We start from the raw sequence: 17,749 nt of genomic DNA, 5'->3' as shown, positions 1-17,749 counted from the left end.
TTTCTCCAAATGTTGAAAGCCCTATCATAAGGGAAACTATCTACCTCATACCTAGAATTATAGAGCCTCAAAAAATTATCCAAATTTTTTTCTAATTTGTTTCTAACCTTTGACTTTGGGAAGCCCAAAGTATTGAAAACTCTCTCATCCTCCACTGAACCCAATATCATTGTCAAAGATAAATCAATAAGCTTAAAATATTCTAGTATCAACTCTCTCAATTGATTGTTGTCACCAAGGTTTTTCCAAAGCTTTCTTACCACTCCCTCTTCATTTGGGTTCTCCATAAGATCATATTGTTCCCTAATTATGTTTGCAAAAGAATATGATTGATCTGTCAGTTGAGATTCATCTAAAATTCCATTTATATAGTTACTTCATTGATTACTTTATGTTTGCAAAAATGCTGAATCAAAGTCCTCATCCTTCTTCAAAAATTAGTTAGATAGTTTAGAGACCAATATTGTGGAAAAATAATTGAAATTGCTTCGAGCAATTCTTCTAAAGTGAATCTAAATCTAATTTCTAATGGAAGATTGTAGAAAACTCGCTTGATAGTGTTAAGCACGAAGTCTTTGATCATCTTGTTGTCTTCACTTGTAACACATGAAAGAACCTTCTCTGGTTCCGATTCTACTTTGCTTCCTACTTTGTTTGGGTTGGAGTTGGGGTTGACACATGCATAGTACTGCATTGGTATGTCAACTCCATGTACCCTAGCACATACCTCATCATTTACACCAATATGTAAAAAGTTTGTAGGATTGTTCAAATCTGTGATTTCTATCCACTTTGGAAATTTTGATTCATCTAATGGTAGTAATTGATATAGAGTATCTAGGCTATTACATTTTATTTTATGCATCGTATTATATTCTATTTGTACATAGCTCTTTGTTGAACCTTTTTTATAAATTTTTTTATGTCCTATAGCATGGGGAGAATAGCTGTTAAAGTTAAGAGTATCTTAACATTAGTTAGACTTGAATATAGCCGAGGGAATCTATCTCACATAGAGTGGATTAGTCCAAGCAATGATGGATATTCAAAGATTACTCGATGCACTAGTCCATCCAAAGAGATCCATCTAGTATCATTGTCTTTAAAAAGCTTTCTCCCATTAGTAAGTCCTTGAGCAAAGTGTTGAAATTCTCAGACCCATTTTGGACTTCGATAAAAGTATTGGTAAATCTCTTTGATTAGAGATTCCAGTTTACTTACACAACCAAAATAGTGTAGGGTGTCAAATCATTCTTGATCTTTTTGCAAAGACTGCCTTTATGACCTTGCATAACTGAAGCTCCATCTGCTCCAACACACACCAACTTTTTGTCAATCTCCATGTTATCCAAACCTCCACCCTCAATTAGAGTACTCTTTAATAAATCATATAAATTTTCAGCTTTCACACCACAACTTAATTTAGTAACAAATAGTAGAAAGGGTTGATGACAAAGATTGTTTACATTATAAACATGCATGTACACCTAGGAAGTATTATCAATTGTTGTAACTTCATCTAGAGAAAATGCAATAAAATTTGAATGCTTTATTTTTTCCTTCATATCTTCTTTTTCAACCTATGCAAGACATCAAGCCCATTCCCACCTACTATTTACTGACTAGTGACTATTTGGATAGTTTCAAACTTTAAAAAAGCACAATAAGGTAGTAATTGAAGGGTAGTTCATCATAGGACATCCTCTACACAAAATATAAAAGACCACACTTAATTGAACTAATTTTCTCATATTTTGCACTTCCATTTCTTTCCTAATGAAATCTTCAATGGAAACTTTTCCTACAAAATGCTTCTCCCATAATTGCTAGTGTAACTCATATATTTTGGCATTCCTGATATGTAGATAGTTGTCCTTTGTTTTCCAAGTTACCATGGATTTTTCAACTCCACCTATAGTTTTCTTTTTTTAAACCTTACATACGTTCTTTTCTATGGTATCAAGTTTAAGCTGCAACCTCTTCTCCTTTTTTGTTAAATCTTTGTGCAAATCTTACATCTACATTCTACAAGAGGTTCACCATCAATTGGATTGGCCACTAGTTTAATGAACTAGTACTTTTCCACTCATTATAATTGAAAATTCCTTTTGGAGAAATCATAATGAGATTGATTTTTCTTTGATTCCAATTTTCTTTTCCCCTTTTGTGCATGAACATGATTTATGGAATCACTTTTGGTTTTCTCATCCAACTAGTCTAGAACTAACTCCAACTCTATAATATTAGTTTGTGACTCCCTACTCAAGGGAAGTGCCTCCAAATCGTGTTCAATTTTTTTCTTGACTAAGATATTAGGTTCAACAACTTGAACTTCTTCAATATGGTCTGAGTCTCCAACTTGTGATGAATCTCCTTTTTCAATAAGCATTGGAGATCCTACTTGTGAATCTTGTAGGTTGTCAACATTTCCACCACCCAAATATGCCGATATAGTTTTGTGTTTTGGTAATGGTGGCCTCTCTTGGCTTTCAAGGATCCTACCAAAACCCTTGTTACCTTCTTGTTTGAAATTGCAAACCAATAAAGGCTGCAAAAATTAAATTGACTTATTTGTTGAACAAAAGACTTAAATAGTGATGAGTCAAAGACTATGAACAATGGCAATAGACTACTTAGAGTTTTAGACTACATATAATAACAATAATATGATTCATTCTCAAAAAAGGGTACTACTACTAAGGTACTATAGTCTATGGTACTATTCAATATAATTCGCAAACCTATAGGCTATCTTAGCATGTGAGATGCCCAGTCACCAGTGGACACTAGATAATAAAACTAAAAAAATAACAAGTACCACTGTCGACATAAAAAATATTTAAAAATCACTTTCCTTTTAGGAAAACTAGGGTCCACAAGTCAATGGGCAATGTAATTGGCACTTTGAAACTTCGGCAACAATAAGAAATGCTAGTCTCCAGGCTAGAAAAGAGCAAATTGTGTAGAATAATAATATTTTATAGTCCAATCTAGGTTGGAAAGTTATGCAAGATTAACACGTGGGAATGCCAAATGTAGGAAAAATGCATTGTCCTATGCAAGCCCATAGTAGGAAACAATTGGCTAAATGGGGCTAGTGGTCGACACACATTAGGAAAATGGTAGGCGATGCCCAACCCAAGGGAAAGTTATTTAGTTGTAGTAATGGCAAAAGAACGTGTGCCAATAAGAAATAACATGAAAAGGATGGCGAAATGTTTCAAATAAATGTATCTAAAATGCATATTGCAGTGGTGATTGGACCAATATTTTTGACCAATCATGTGATAACTAATGGGCAACTACCACGGGCGTTGGACCCAAATTTGATAAATATTTGGTAACACAGTTGACCTACATTACATGTGCTATTCACAAAATGGCGATCGACCCATGAGATGGGATTGCCAAATGGTGAAGATTCACAACTAAAGTAATCTCTAGGTTTGCTTTGAAAATTATACAAATGTATTCTTAGAAAAAGAAAAGATACAAGATAATTACAAAAGGTCAATCCTTATAGAAGGAGTTTGAAACTTGAAAAGAGTATCCTAAAATGTACAAAGGGTAACCTAAAAGGTAAATGCTATTTAATAATTACTAATAATTATTAAATATGAATGCAAAAGGTGCATAAAGTGAAATCTTAAGAAGGGAGAAAAGGTAATTTAATTAATGAAATTAAATTAACCTTTTTCTCTATCGCCCCCCTTAGATGAGAAACAATGCAGCTACAAATGTTGTAATGCTAAATGCAAACTTGGGTCCCAACATCAAGGCTTGATGAGTATCCAATCACAATCAAATCTCTATGAAATGAACAAATAGAAAAAATCCAATGGGAAAAACTCTACTCCAAAAAGAGATAGGAAATGAAAGAACAAATGAAACATCTCAAGAGAATCTCTTAAGACCATAATTACCATGATAGCCTCCATGATAGAAGCTTGAGATTCCATAGCCCCCCTAGAATGGCAGAACTTTTGTGTTGATGAACATACCAATGTGGCTCCAATCTGAAGGAAACAAAGGCCGTGGACAAGGATGATAAAACTAATGTATGTAAGGTGCAGTTGAAAGTCTTAGTTGATGCTCAAAGGAGAAAGCATGAGAATCATGAAATGGAATCTCAAATGAAAGTGGACTAACAGGTGTGTTGAATCTATCATCTGAGAGGAGATGTGTGTCCTCTAATATATCCTCAAAAACTACTATAGGTGGCTTGATGACTGGAGCTATGATAGTGGGCAATGTTGAAGAGTAATCCTATGCAAGAGATGGAATCTGAATAGGAGGTGGAGGTGTAGAAGTCATAGCACTGATCTTAGGAATAACACATAAGTTCAAGCAATCTGAATTCACCTCAATAAACTCTCATGAAAAAAAATAGTGAGTCTCCGATAGTGGAGATGGTGGACCAAAATGTGAGAAGGAATATAGATGGGAAGCATGATCAACAATCCCTATAGCAATAATATTTCCTATCTCACTATCTCTAATATAAATTGGATGTTATGCAAACTCATATATCTACCCTATCCCACTATGTGTCATCTAATAAATAGAGAGAAGGTTAGAGGACAAAGATGGAACACAAAGTACATCATGAAATGCACCATCATCAATGTCAATAGAACCTTTCTCACATACAGTCATAATAGTTTTGTTCCCCATCAAAATGTATGGAGTAGGAGAAACCTTAGAGGAAGAGAACAAATCCTGAGAAGATATCATATGGTGTGAAGCATTTGAATCTAGTAACCATCTAGAAGAATTAGGAACAGAGGTTGCACATAGTGTATGACCCTTTCGTATATCTTTACCATCTGACTGAAATGATGATGATGAAGAAGGCCTAAGAGAAGTAGAAGGAATATCAATGTTTCACTTTTGAAGGAGAGTTATCAAATATGAAACCTGTTTGGCATAGTCATCTAACTTCTTTTGATAGCAATGTGTTTCATCATGATTAGGTTTATTACAATAAGCACACTTTGGTCTTTCTGGCATTGATTTACTCCCCTTAAGATGAGGTGGCCTTGATGGATTGTGAGTGCTAGAATCAATATGAGACTTTGTAGATAGAGGTTTTTGAGTCTTCTTGTTCATCCCTATAGATGTCTAAGCTACCAGTGCATGAGTCTATGAGCTTGTGAAAGAATCCAAATGAGAGAACTTAGCTTGTTCTTCAGTCAAATGATCACAAAAAATGTCAAAGGATGGCATGGTAAATCCATTACCTAAAGCATCTTTGGTGGAATAGAAGGTAGAAGCAAAAATTTGAAAGTTTCCACGAAGCTTAGAAAGAACCAAGTAGATACACTCAATGTCAGTTTTCATCTTTCCACAGCCTTGCAATAAGGATCTTTGTTGATTAAACTTCATCAAGAAGTCCTCAATGGAAGGAAAAGAATTTGATATAAATGAGGTAAGCTCTGCCTTAATTTGAAGTTCCTTGAACTCATTCATTGTACCAAATAAGCCTTCAAGCTTGGTCCACATAGCTAGAGGGGTATTGCACTATTTCAAATAAAACTGTAGACTATTTGAGACCTGAAAGGAAATCAATCCAGTCACCTCATCCATCATGTTCCTATGATGCATTTCCTTGAAAGGTCTCCATAAAGCTGGCTACACAACATCTAAACAGGAGTGCAACCCTTTTGACTGAAGAAGGCTAGTCATCAAGATCTTCAAGTGTAGTGATTGTGAGGGGTTAGAAGTTATAGACAAGAAGGGGTCTTAGCCATTATTTTATAAAGTTTTTTGATATACTAATATAACAATAGAAAATAATATAAAAATGGCCCCCATGATGCAATAAACCGAACCCTAGCTTACAAATAGAATGTATAAATGAGAGAAAAGAAAAGGAAACTTCATATATGAATCACAAATAACTGGTACAAAATATTGGCAAAACGATAGAGAATATGGAAAGTTCTTGAGAAGATCTTTTTGACATTTTCTTCAAAACACAAAATGGAGATATAACGAAGAAGTTATGCCCCTAGAAGATAGAGGTCATCAAGAAAATTCAAGCACTAAAGTAGGTATCAAATTGGAAAAAAGATCCCAAAAATTCCTACCAGTTTTTTGACATTTCTATCGGATTGGAAAAAGACTCTCATATACTCAAGATATCTCAAGAAAACTAACAGGCCTCCTGTTGAGCATAAAAAAAAATTTATAATTTAAAAAAAAAAAAAATCTCAACAACCCTTGGAGCAGAGCACTAGTGGTGGCCCGGCGGTAGGAAGGTAGCAGATTTTTTGGTGGAGGAGTAGTGGTGGTTGCAGGGCAGAGCCACTGGCACTGGCGGGGCTATGGTGCAATTGAGTAGAGGCATGAGAGGTGGAGTAGCATGCAAAATTGGTGGCCAACATAGATGAACATGGCTGGTAGAAAGAAAAAATGGCGTCAATGTAGCATTGGGCTAGAAAAGGGCCTAGAAGCTAAAAAAACCCTACGCGGGCACCCTTTCTTGTATATTTTTTATTCTTTAAAAAAAAATCACCTCGTAATGCATGTAGGAGGCCGTACGACCCTCTGGGCAATTTTTTTCTCTCAGATCAAAATTGTCCAAAGTGGACAAATTTTATATGGGAATAGGGTTTTGATGCTTTCTAGATCCAAATGTGAGGTCCGTTTGGCCTCAAACTGCTCTGAAAGTTAGTGAACCCTCCATTTGCACAAGAGATGCTTGAGAAACTCCAGATCTATTCTGACAAAACCTCATTCTCCTTTTTCTCCAAATATCGAACAAACTATAGCATATCCAGCTCTGATACCATGAAGGATTTGATCAATACAAATTCACAAAGCTTGACAAATACCTACATGTAAAAACCTGTAACAGAGAAGAAAAAGAAAAGAGGAGGAAAGGGTTTGCTCTAAAAATTATGCAAATGTATTCTCAGAAAAAGAAAAGATACAAGATAATTACAAAAGATCAATCCTTATAGAAGGAGATCGAAAATGGTAACCTAAAAGGTAAATGCTATTTAATAATTACTAATTAATTATTAAATATGAATCCAAAATGTGCATAAAGTGAAATCCTAAGAAGGTAGAAAAGGTAATTTAACTAATGAAATTAAACTAACATTTTTCTCTAACATATCTCACCTCTTCAACTTGTAATACAAAACCAAGAGGTTGGACAATTTGGGCAATGAAATGCCAAAACTCTGGCTGGAGATTTTTTAATTTCAATCCAAGGTGGGGTGTTGCAAGCCACAACCTATTATTCAACTTTACATTTGGTTGACCATTGAAAGGCTCTAAATAGAGATGTACCCACTTTCCAATAATCCTTTGAAGAACTCTTTCTTACATTCCATGAGTTTTGAAGAAAACCACAAATAACCTTTTTTGGATCATTCTACAAAAACTAATTATTTGAATTCCTAACTTACTTTCCCAAATGTTAGCAAGCCAATCATCAAAAAACTTTTGAGAAGGTTAGGAATCTTTATTTAAAAAAATAAAGAAGATAGCAATGTCTTTCAACCTCATCTACTCTTTCCTAATGGCCAAAACCATATCTTCATTAGGAGAGAGTTTTAAAGTCATAAGGAGTGAACTTACTATCTCAGTTGTTTCTAGTCATTGCTCCTTCAAATACTCCCCCACCCAATCCACCTCCATCAATTGTGGGTCCTCTCGAAACACCTTCTTTCTCGCAAAAAAAATCCATTAAAAGATGTTGATGGTGGACATTTAGGCCTAGATTGTTCAGACAACGCTGCCTTAAACTAGGGCCTGGTATCTCCTTTACCATTAAATGATATTGCCTTAACATGGCTATAGTTGCAATCATTTTTTAGACTACCCTTATCAATCTCCATGCCTGATTTAGAATGATCATTATCCTTCAAACCTCTTGAGTTGCACATAGGGTAACAAGATTGAGAGTTGAGAAGGGTCGACTCCATAGTCATGATATCAAAAACCCTACCTAGCACTCAAGGCACCAAAAAGACTTGAACACACATAGGGATTTAAAATAAATGATATTAAGGACACCACAAAGTCACACAAACATCTAGAATAAAAGACTTAAAGTTCCTTTTTATAAAGGACTATAAAGGAGCCATAGTGTTTTGCGCTATGTACGACTGCCAACAATGGTTTCGTCATTGTAATTGTACAATTGTAGAGCCCCAAAACCTGATCCCCTTATACTTGTAATCAACTTAATTTTTTTTATTAATATTATAACTAATAAAATTATATTATTTAAGATATTCTAAATTAAATTAACAAGTACTACTAGTATTAATAGAATATGTTTAGTTATAATTCTTTTTGTTCTAAATTTTTTTTATCACTATCAATATTTGCAAATTTAAAATATTTAATTAAAAAATATAAATTACCGTTGATAATAACACATATAAGTTACATTTAACATGATAAAAGTAAATAGCTGACCCATAATTTGAAAATAAATAAAATAAATAATGGAAGGCAGATCACTTCGGATTATAATGATTCAAGTTTAGCACAATGGAAAAAAGAATATGATGAAGTTGAGGGAGAAGTGAAAGCATAATAATCTGGAGTAGTTTCGAGGGAACAAAGGTTAAAATTTGTATGAAGAATAGAAGTATTTAAGAATAACTTTAGGGCTTGTTTGGCAACGGGAATACAAGTGGAATAGGCATATGTATATTCTTAAAATTTTGAATTTTCTGTTTGGATGCACCAAATTGGAATTGGAATAGGAATAAAATTGGAAAACGTATTCCAATTTTGGCCCAAAAATGAGGATTTGTTAATCCACCAAAATAGATGGAATAGGAATACGTATTCGTATTCCAATTTTATTTATTTCAGAAAACATAAATTTTGAGTCCGTGTATTTTGCATCAAATTTTGGGTGAACCAAACAAGAACAGAAATATGTAACTCCATTTTCTATTCAAGAATAAGTATTCCAGAATAGATATTCCTATTCCCATTTTTATACTCCCACAACCAAACAGACCCTTAGTTATTTGTCATTCGTTGCTTAAGCCCAAGGCTACGGCTAAAGCTAATGCTCTAGCTGGAACGGAAAAGAAGTTGGACATGAGAACAACTCGAAAGTGAAAGCAGTTGGAACAATCGAATGTGATGGCCTACTCATCTTCTCTAAAGCAAAGGCTAAAGTGGGGAAACAAGCTATAATCATTTTTATTAAAGTAAATGCGATCAGAATAACTTTGAAAAATACGAGAGTTAAAAGGAAAAAGAGAATGATTAAAGTAAAAGCCATTAGAATAACTTCGGCTCTCAGAAATCTGGGTACCTTTTCTTACATGTTGTCTCTGCAATCTTATAAATTTACATTTCGCCTTCCCATGCTCTCATTCACTGCAGCTTAATCTATTCTTGCTTCAGTTTTTCATTTATCTAAGAGATATCAAGTTGTCACAGTTCATAGCTGTGTTTGAGAGTATTTATTTAGAGTGCTGCCGATTTAGAGTGCTTCAATATCTTAGTTGATTGTTGAAACATGAAAGGATTGAATAGAAGATGGCATCTGCTTTGGTTGATGTTGTTGTTGAAAAGCTTGGCGGGATGTTGATAGAAGAGATAAACAAGGAGATTTCACTATTCTGCAACTTCAGAAATGATTTTCAATGGCTGAAGAAGAAGCTGACAAGCATAAGAGGCTACCTCAGAGATGCAGATGCACAGAGTGCACACAGCGAGCCCGTAAGAAGCTGGCTGCCGGATGTTGCAGAGCTGGCATGGGATGCGATCCATCATGGCAGATGCGGCGGAGTTGAAACTTGTTGGGGATCTCATTCATCCAGACCAATTACCCTCAGCAAGTACATCTGGTGGGAGTGTAAATTGGAGGGGAGCAAGCCTTATTCAGAGCGGGGCAAGACTAGTGGCCATTGACTCCAAAGTCCAAGAAGTTGTTCATCTTCTGGAAGACACAGCTGCCTCTCCTATCATTGCTGTCGTCGGTATGGGCGGCGGCGGGAAGACATTTCTGATGTAAAATGTTTCAGCAGAGTGAAGGATAAGTTTTAGAAGTCTGCGTGGCTTAATGTTTCTCAGACTTATTCCCTTAGAAGGTTGCAAGCTGACTTGGCCTCCGAGATAAAAGATTTGAATAAGGTTGTTGATGGGAAAGTGAGCGAGGTGCAAGCCAAACTTTTAGCAAGCAAAACTTGTCTTGTGGTGCTGGATGATGTGTGGAGGGCAACTGGGCAGGATGACTTGATCTATGCACTTGGCCTTCCAATGGGGAATAATAATAATCGCAGTACACAATGCAAAGTTGTGGTAACAACAAGAAGCAGATTTGTGTGCAGCGACCTGAACGCCCGTGTTTATGAGATGCAGCTTTTGTCAGAAGAAGAGAGTTGGGGGCTCTTTTGTGCTCATGCGTTCCCTAACTGCGCTCAAAATCAGCCGTCAAAGCCATTTGAGTCGATTGCTCGCGAAATTGAAAGGGAATGTCGGAGATTGCCCTTGGCCGTTAAATTAGTGGGAGCGTCTCTCAAAGGCAGGAGATTGATAAGCGATTGGCAAACCAAAATGAGGCAGCTCAGAGCATTATCTCATGTTGAGGATCCAGTCATGCAGATTCTCAAGTTGAGTTATGATTCTCTCCCTCCTCATCTTAAGCCTTGTTTTGCATTTCTTTCTTTCTTTGCCGAGGACGAGATAATACATTCCGAATATCTCATAAATCTGTGGGCAGCAGAAGGACATATTCCTCACGGAGATGACACGCTAGATACTGGATGGGATTATATATGTCATCTCCACAGTCTCTCTTTGCTCAAGAGACAACCTTTTGATTATTCTAATATTACTCTTTATCGTAGTAATGTAGATAAAGGTACAAATTACATGATCTAGTGCTTGATCTGGCCATGAGTATATCAAGAAGGAGTAAATGTGCATTTAGTGCAGAGGAAGCCTTGAAGAGAGGTCCAACCAAGGTTTTAATGGTCAAGAAAAGAATAGGGGATGCTGATGTATATGCAATGGCAAGTGATAGGGCATATTGTGCATCATGTCTCCGCACTTTATCTCTCTCTCAAAACGGGGGCATTCATAATATTCCAACAACCTTGCTTAACGGTGCCAGAGTAGTGCACATTCTTGACCTGAGTAATACAAGCATCTCGTCACTGCCTGCTTGTGTTGAAAATTTGAAGCTCATTAGATTTTTGAATTTGAGTAGGACGAAGATTACTGAGGTTCCAACATGTGTGAGAAGTAACAAGGGTCGTCATTTTCTTGATATTTCTTTTTGCTCTAGTCTAAAAGAATTGCCAAATTGGATTGGTGAACTGGATTGTCTACAACATCTGGACATAAAAGGTGTCTGGGCTATATCCATTCCCAAGGGAATATTGAGAGTTGTCTCTTTAAGGGTACTTAAGATCATTTGGCTACATTAAACTATTAGCTGAAGACGATGGATTCTTAAAGCTGGAACATTTGGTCAATTTGGTCAACATCTGTGAAGTGCACATACATATTGATCACGATTCTCAATTGAAAAGTATAGAAGATGGGATCCTTGCCAGCTTGGTGAAGATGCGTATTCTGACACTAGGCCAAAGTGTTAGCTATGATGATAGTCATCCACCCCTATTAGAGAAGATGACAGCTATGAAAGATCTTGAGGTCCTTTCCTTACTCAACTTTGCATTGCCAGATTGGATATGTGTCTTCTCAAATCTAATGACAAGGAAACAATTGTTCTAAATATCCACCACTAGAAACATTGCCCTATGAAAAATTAACTATTGCAGTCACTGATTATTAATCTTGTATCATAAATGATTATTAAACTGCTGAAAACAAATTCCTAGCTAATATCGAAAAAATAACACAACTACAACTTCACTTATAAAATACGGAAAGAAAAGTGCGACATAATGAACACAATATTTTTGTACAAATTATCGTTGGAAAAAACCCTAGGGGAAAACTAGTTCTACAAATGAGGAATTATATTAAACTTAGGCAAATCAAGATATACAAAATTCCTTGCCTCTCATTGGCAGAAGTTTGACAACCTCCTAATTTATCCCACTGATATTCCCCACTGCTATTACCATGCTAACACTATGCCCTTGCTAACACTGCAAGACTGTTTGCTAACAGGACACACTTACAAAGTCATTTGCTAGCACTGCAAATGTTTCTCCAAACTTCTTGTTCTCCAAATGCCCCTTAGATCCCCTTTTATACTACTCTCGTTGGTAAACCAATGGCCAAGATCGATTTACAATTGACAACTGAGATATAAAATAACTTACCAACCCTAACAAAATTGGTTTCTAGTTGCTTCTAAAAGAAGTCAATATGTAATAAATAATTGTCCTTACTCTAACCAGTTTGTTAGGAAAAACAATTATATACTAAATAATAGCATATGGAGGAACAACTGTCCAAGCTACCAAAACTAACACTCCCTCTTAGCGAGGAAGCTGTTCTGCATCACACCCAACTTACTATGAAGAAGATTAATTTTGTCTTCCCCAATGCCTTAGTCAGAATTTCTACTACCTACTCCTTTGTAGGTATGTACTATAGCTGAACAACTCCCTGTTGTACACAATCTCTAATGAAGTGATAGTTGATGTCTATATGTTTAGACCTATCATGAAACACTAGATTCTTAGACAACTTAATGCAACTCTAATTATCATGATGTATCATAGTAGTCTCAATCTTTTGACCAAACAAAGCTACTAACAACTTTTGTAAGAACCCCAAATAGGCTCTACGTTGTTCACTGTTTGTTTCCCTGGGTGTAATGATTGTTTTTGGTTTGTTTTTGAATGTTTTAAGCTATTTTTGGGTTTTTGAGTTGATGAAAAGAAAATACAAATATTGAAAACTAATCTTACCTAAAATTATAACTCAAATCTGGTTATAATGCTAATCAAATTCATTTATTCGGATGGCTCCTAATGTATGTACAATACTTATTGCTGGAAGAATACATTAAAAATATCATCATTAATAGTTGAAAAAAACCTGATTTTTGTCTCCAATATGCAACCATGCTGCTGGTTGCTTCCTCCTTGGGCAGCACCTATCAAAAACTGCAATATTAAATCTCTGATTTTTAATTCACTCTAGCGCTATACTGTTCACAGCACTGTAGCTGTTGTTATAACCCCTTCCAACCTGTAAACAGATTCATCCACTTTTTTCCTACTAAAACACAATATTGACTCCAGAATGAAGTCAACTCACAGGAAAAATTCAAGTGATATTTCACACCCTCAAATTGCATCAAATTTGAAGATACTACGTTCTCCATAGTCTGAATTCTTCTCACTTGTAGAAACCCTTGTTGCCACAACTTCAAGAAATTTCACAAGGCAAAGTTTTTAAGCAATTCTCATAACCTGCTCTTGAAGGAAGACAAGGTTTGTTTATAAGGACTCCTCAACTCCAGAATGAGTTTGCATGCTCAATGTGGGATAAAAGATATAATAATAACATAAAAAATGTTATTACATTAAAAGTTAGAAAAACCCTTTTAATTTTTCCATAAGCTTGGACCCACAATTAATTGAAACGATGGCCCCTTTTATGATATCATGACCCTCACTTAAGTTATATATTATAACTTAACAATATAGGCTCAAAACCAATAATGTTTATTTTAACTAAATAAACATTAATATCTCCATTATTACTCAACATTTTTGAATGTCATTTGGACTGGGAGCTAACATGATAGAACTGCATATGACCATACCCCTTTTCTAAAAATAGCAGGGGTCTATCTTTATAACTCCAAAACTGCTAAAAATAGCCTAACCAAGCCAAACTCAAAGGAAAACTCATCATAAACAAACTCTGGCAACCCAGAAGAGTACTCTGCTCCGGTCCTTGGAGGATCTCCACACCAAGGTGACCCTCTATCCAATCTTATTAGCCTACGAGGGTCTCTGATAGGCTAATCACCAGCTAAAGTGATGTCTCTAGCTAGAAGGGGACATCACAACTTTCAAAGCCATATAGCTTCACATGTCACCATGCTAACTACTATACACTCCACTTTTGTTGAACTCAAAGCCACAGACTTTTGCTTCCTACTAAACCAAAAAAAACTCCTGATCCCAAGCTGAAACAACACTCTGAAGTGCTCATTTTTTTCATTGTACTTCCTACCCAATCTACATTAGTATAGCCTATTAACTTGATACTTTCACCTCAAACATATCTATCCCATACTCAATTGTACCATGTAAGTAACATAGTACATGCTTGGCCGTTGTCCAATGCATTCTCCTTGGTTCAACCATGAACTGACTAAGAGATTTAACTGCAAATGCTATATCTGGCCTAGTGTTGACAAAATACATAAGCGAACCAATCAATTGTCTGTATAAAGTGGGATCTACATCCTTCTCTTTAGATGTATCTACCTTCATTTAATTTGTGATTATGGGTGTAGACATGGCTTTGCAATCCTCCATCCCAAATTTCTTCAAGATTTCAATTTAGTATTTCCCTTGACCAAGGAAAATCTCCCCATCTATTTTCCACACTTCCATGCTTAGAAAGTAGTGCATAAGTCTCAAATCCTTCATCTCAAACTCTTTTGCAAGGTTCCTCTTGCAGTCCACTATGAGCCCTAGTGAACTTGTAAGAAATAGTTCATCCACATAAAGAACAAGAATGAGAATCTTACCCCCAATCACTAAGTAGTAGAGGTTAGCATCCACTTCATTCTTTATAAAGCCTATTTTCTGCAAGTATGTATCAATGTACTCATACCATACTCTAGGAGCATTCTTGAGTCCATACAATACTTTCTTCAATCTGCACACATGGGTCTCTTTGTTGTGTGCTACAAAGCCTTCTAGTTGTTCTATGTATACCTCCTCCTTCAACTCACCATGAAGGAATGTTGTCTTGACATCTATTTGATAGATTTTCCATCCCATCTATGCTGCAAGTGAGATTATAGCTCGTATGGAAGTATAGCTAGAAACTAGAGAAAATGTCTCCTCATAGTCTATTCCCTCCTTCTAAGAGAACCCCTTTTCCATGAACCTCACCTTGTATTTCTCAATGCTACCATCTGCACCATGCTTTACCTTATAGATCCAACGTGATCCAACAACTACTCTATCTCTTGGTCTAGGAACTACCTCCTACACATCATTCTGCATTATTGAGGAATATTCCTCAACCATAGCATCTCGCCATACCTAATGTTATATAGCTTCCTGATAGCTAGAAGCCTCACTATCTACCAACTGACAAACTAATGCCACATAGTCATTGAACTTTTCTGGTTGTCTCCACTATCTAGTACTCTTCCTAGGAGCTCCCGTAAACTCCTAAGTATCTCTTTGTGTATCTAGAACCTCATGTTTCTTGCTACCAACTATAGAGGATAAAATGTCAACCTCTAAGTCCTCTAGATGCATTTCCTGTTGCACCTATTGCTCCATACTCTGTGAATCTTCACTACCTGAGTCTACACTTGTACTGGTAACTATACTTGAGCTTTGCTGCCCCTGACTTGTTCTTGGAGCTTTTGTTGGCTTCTCACTCTAATCATCTACTAGAAAATCTCTAGATCTCCTAAATGCCTTGTCCTCCATGAACTTGACATCACATTTGACAACAATTCTTTTAGTCTTTGGAATGAAAATCATCTATGTCTTTGAGGTCTCACTGTACCCAACAGAGTACCCCCTCTCTGTAGTTTGATCTAACTTTGTATGTGTATCTACAAGAATATGACAATATGTGAAACTCTAGAATATCCTAAAGTAACCATCTGGCTTCTTCCTTGTGAAAGCCTCCTCTAGTGTCATCTTCCCTAGAACCTTATGTGGAAGTCTATTCTAGATGTAGACTATTGTATTACACACCTTTGCCCATAAGTAATAGGGAATGTCCTATTCATGTAGCATAGCTCTTGCTGCCTCTGATATAGAATGGTTCTTCCTCTCAAAAACTCCATTCTAGTGTGGATTGTAAGGAATGGTCCATTCTCTCTTGATTCCTTCTTTGGTATAGAAATCTTGGAAGACATTTCTTTTGTACTCGCCTCCATTGTCTGAATGAAGAACCTTTATCTTCTTTCCTGTTGAATTCTCCACAAGAGGCTTGAACTCTTAGAATCGATTGAAAACCTCATCCTTACTCTTCAAGAAGTATATCCAAGTCTTTTTGGAGAAATCATCAATAAAAGTAACATAGTACTCATATCCTTTGAGAGATTTTATCGACATTGGTCCACAAACATCTGAATATACTAGATCAAGAACACCTTGAGATCTATTGTCACTTCTTGGAAAATATGCTTTCGTAAACTTCCACAACACACATCCCTTATATACTTCATCATGCTTTGTGCTCACCTCAGGAACACCTGTCACCATCTCACAAAGTAATCTAAGTGCTCCATGATGAATATGGACCATCCTCATATGCCATAGCTCTCCAAGATCTCTAGGATTACTACTACTCATGAGTGCCTTAGGAGTATCAAATTGTAACCTATAAAGGTGACCACTCCTAACTCCAATAGTTATGGCTATAGTCGATCTCAACTCAGTAAAGTATCTCGCCTACTGACAACTTGAACAAAGACACTCCATTGTTTAGTAAACCCATTTAGGGCTATTCTCACTAGCTCATCATCACTAGGGCTATCTCCAATAGTTGCTAACTCATCCTTGACAATTTTGAGCCTAGTGGGGTAACTTGTGATGTCTTCTCCCTAGTTCATTCAAGTATTCTTTAGCTTCTCTCTGATAATCAACTTCCTATTGGGGGTAGCATTCTGGTACAAATTTAGAATGACATCCCACATCTACTTCACCGTATTTAGTTCTATAATATGTGGAACAATATGATCCTTAACACCATCAAGGATAATCCTCCTTGCCTTGGCATCATCCTTCTTATATACTGCAAGCTATGTTGCATCCATTGGTATAGGTATATCACTGGTAGCATAATTCTTGATACCATTCTCTTCCAACAATAAAGAAATTCTAGCCTTCAAGACACCAAAATTTGAGGCACCATCCAATCTATCCTGATCTCTCAAACCAACTAAATCCATCTCAAGGGATTAAAGCAATAATAAATTTAAAGAGATCAATATTTCTTTCCTAAGAAAAAACTCTTCTACCCTTAAGAATGCTCTGATAACATGTGAAAAAATTAACTATTGCAGCAACTGATTATTAATCTCCTATCACAAATGATTATTAAACTATTGAAAACAAATTCCTAGCTAATATCAAAAAATAACACAATCAGAACTTCCCTTTTAAAATATGGAAAGAAAAGCGCAACACAATGAACACAATATTTTTGGACAAATTGTCCTTGAAAAAACCCCTAAGGGAAAACTAGTTCTATAGATGAGAAATTATATTAAACTTCTTTAAATGAAAAGATATAGAATTCCTTGTCTCTCACTAGCAGAACTCTGACAACCTCCTAATTTTTCTTGCTAATATTCCCCACTATTATTCCCATGCTAACACTACAAGATTGTTTGCTAACATTGCAAACTTACAAACTCATTTGCTAGCACTGCAAATGTTTCTCCAAACTTCTTGTTCTCCAAATGCCCCCTAGACCCCCTTTTATACTACTCTCATGGGTAAACCAACAACCAAGATCGATTTACAATCAATGGCTCAGATATAAAACAACTTACCAACCCTAACAAAATTGGTTTCTAGTTGCTTCTAATAGAAGTCAATTATTTAATAAATAATTTTCC

General features: G+C 36.0%; 1 pseudogene; it reads left to right on the top strand.

The window, feature by feature from the left end:
- The first annotated feature begins 9,371 nt into the window (after positions 1-9,371).
- On the top strand, positions 9,372-11,730 carry LOC149578174 (putative disease resistance protein RGA3; annotated as a pseudogene).
- Positions 11,731-17,749: the final 6,019 nt, after the last annotated feature.

This window comes from Cupressus sempervirens, chromosome 1 (assembly GCF_028749045.1).
Source record: "Cupressus sempervirens isolate cs-2001-9-10 chromosome 1, ASM2874904v1, whole genome shotgun sequence".
In the NCBI taxonomy this organism is placed as follows: domain Eukaryota; kingdom Viridiplantae; phylum Streptophyta; class Pinopsida; order Cupressales; family Cupressaceae; genus Cupressus; species Cupressus sempervirens.
Note: the sequence above shows the minus strand (reverse complement) of the source record. Positions and strands in the feature narration are given on the sequence as shown.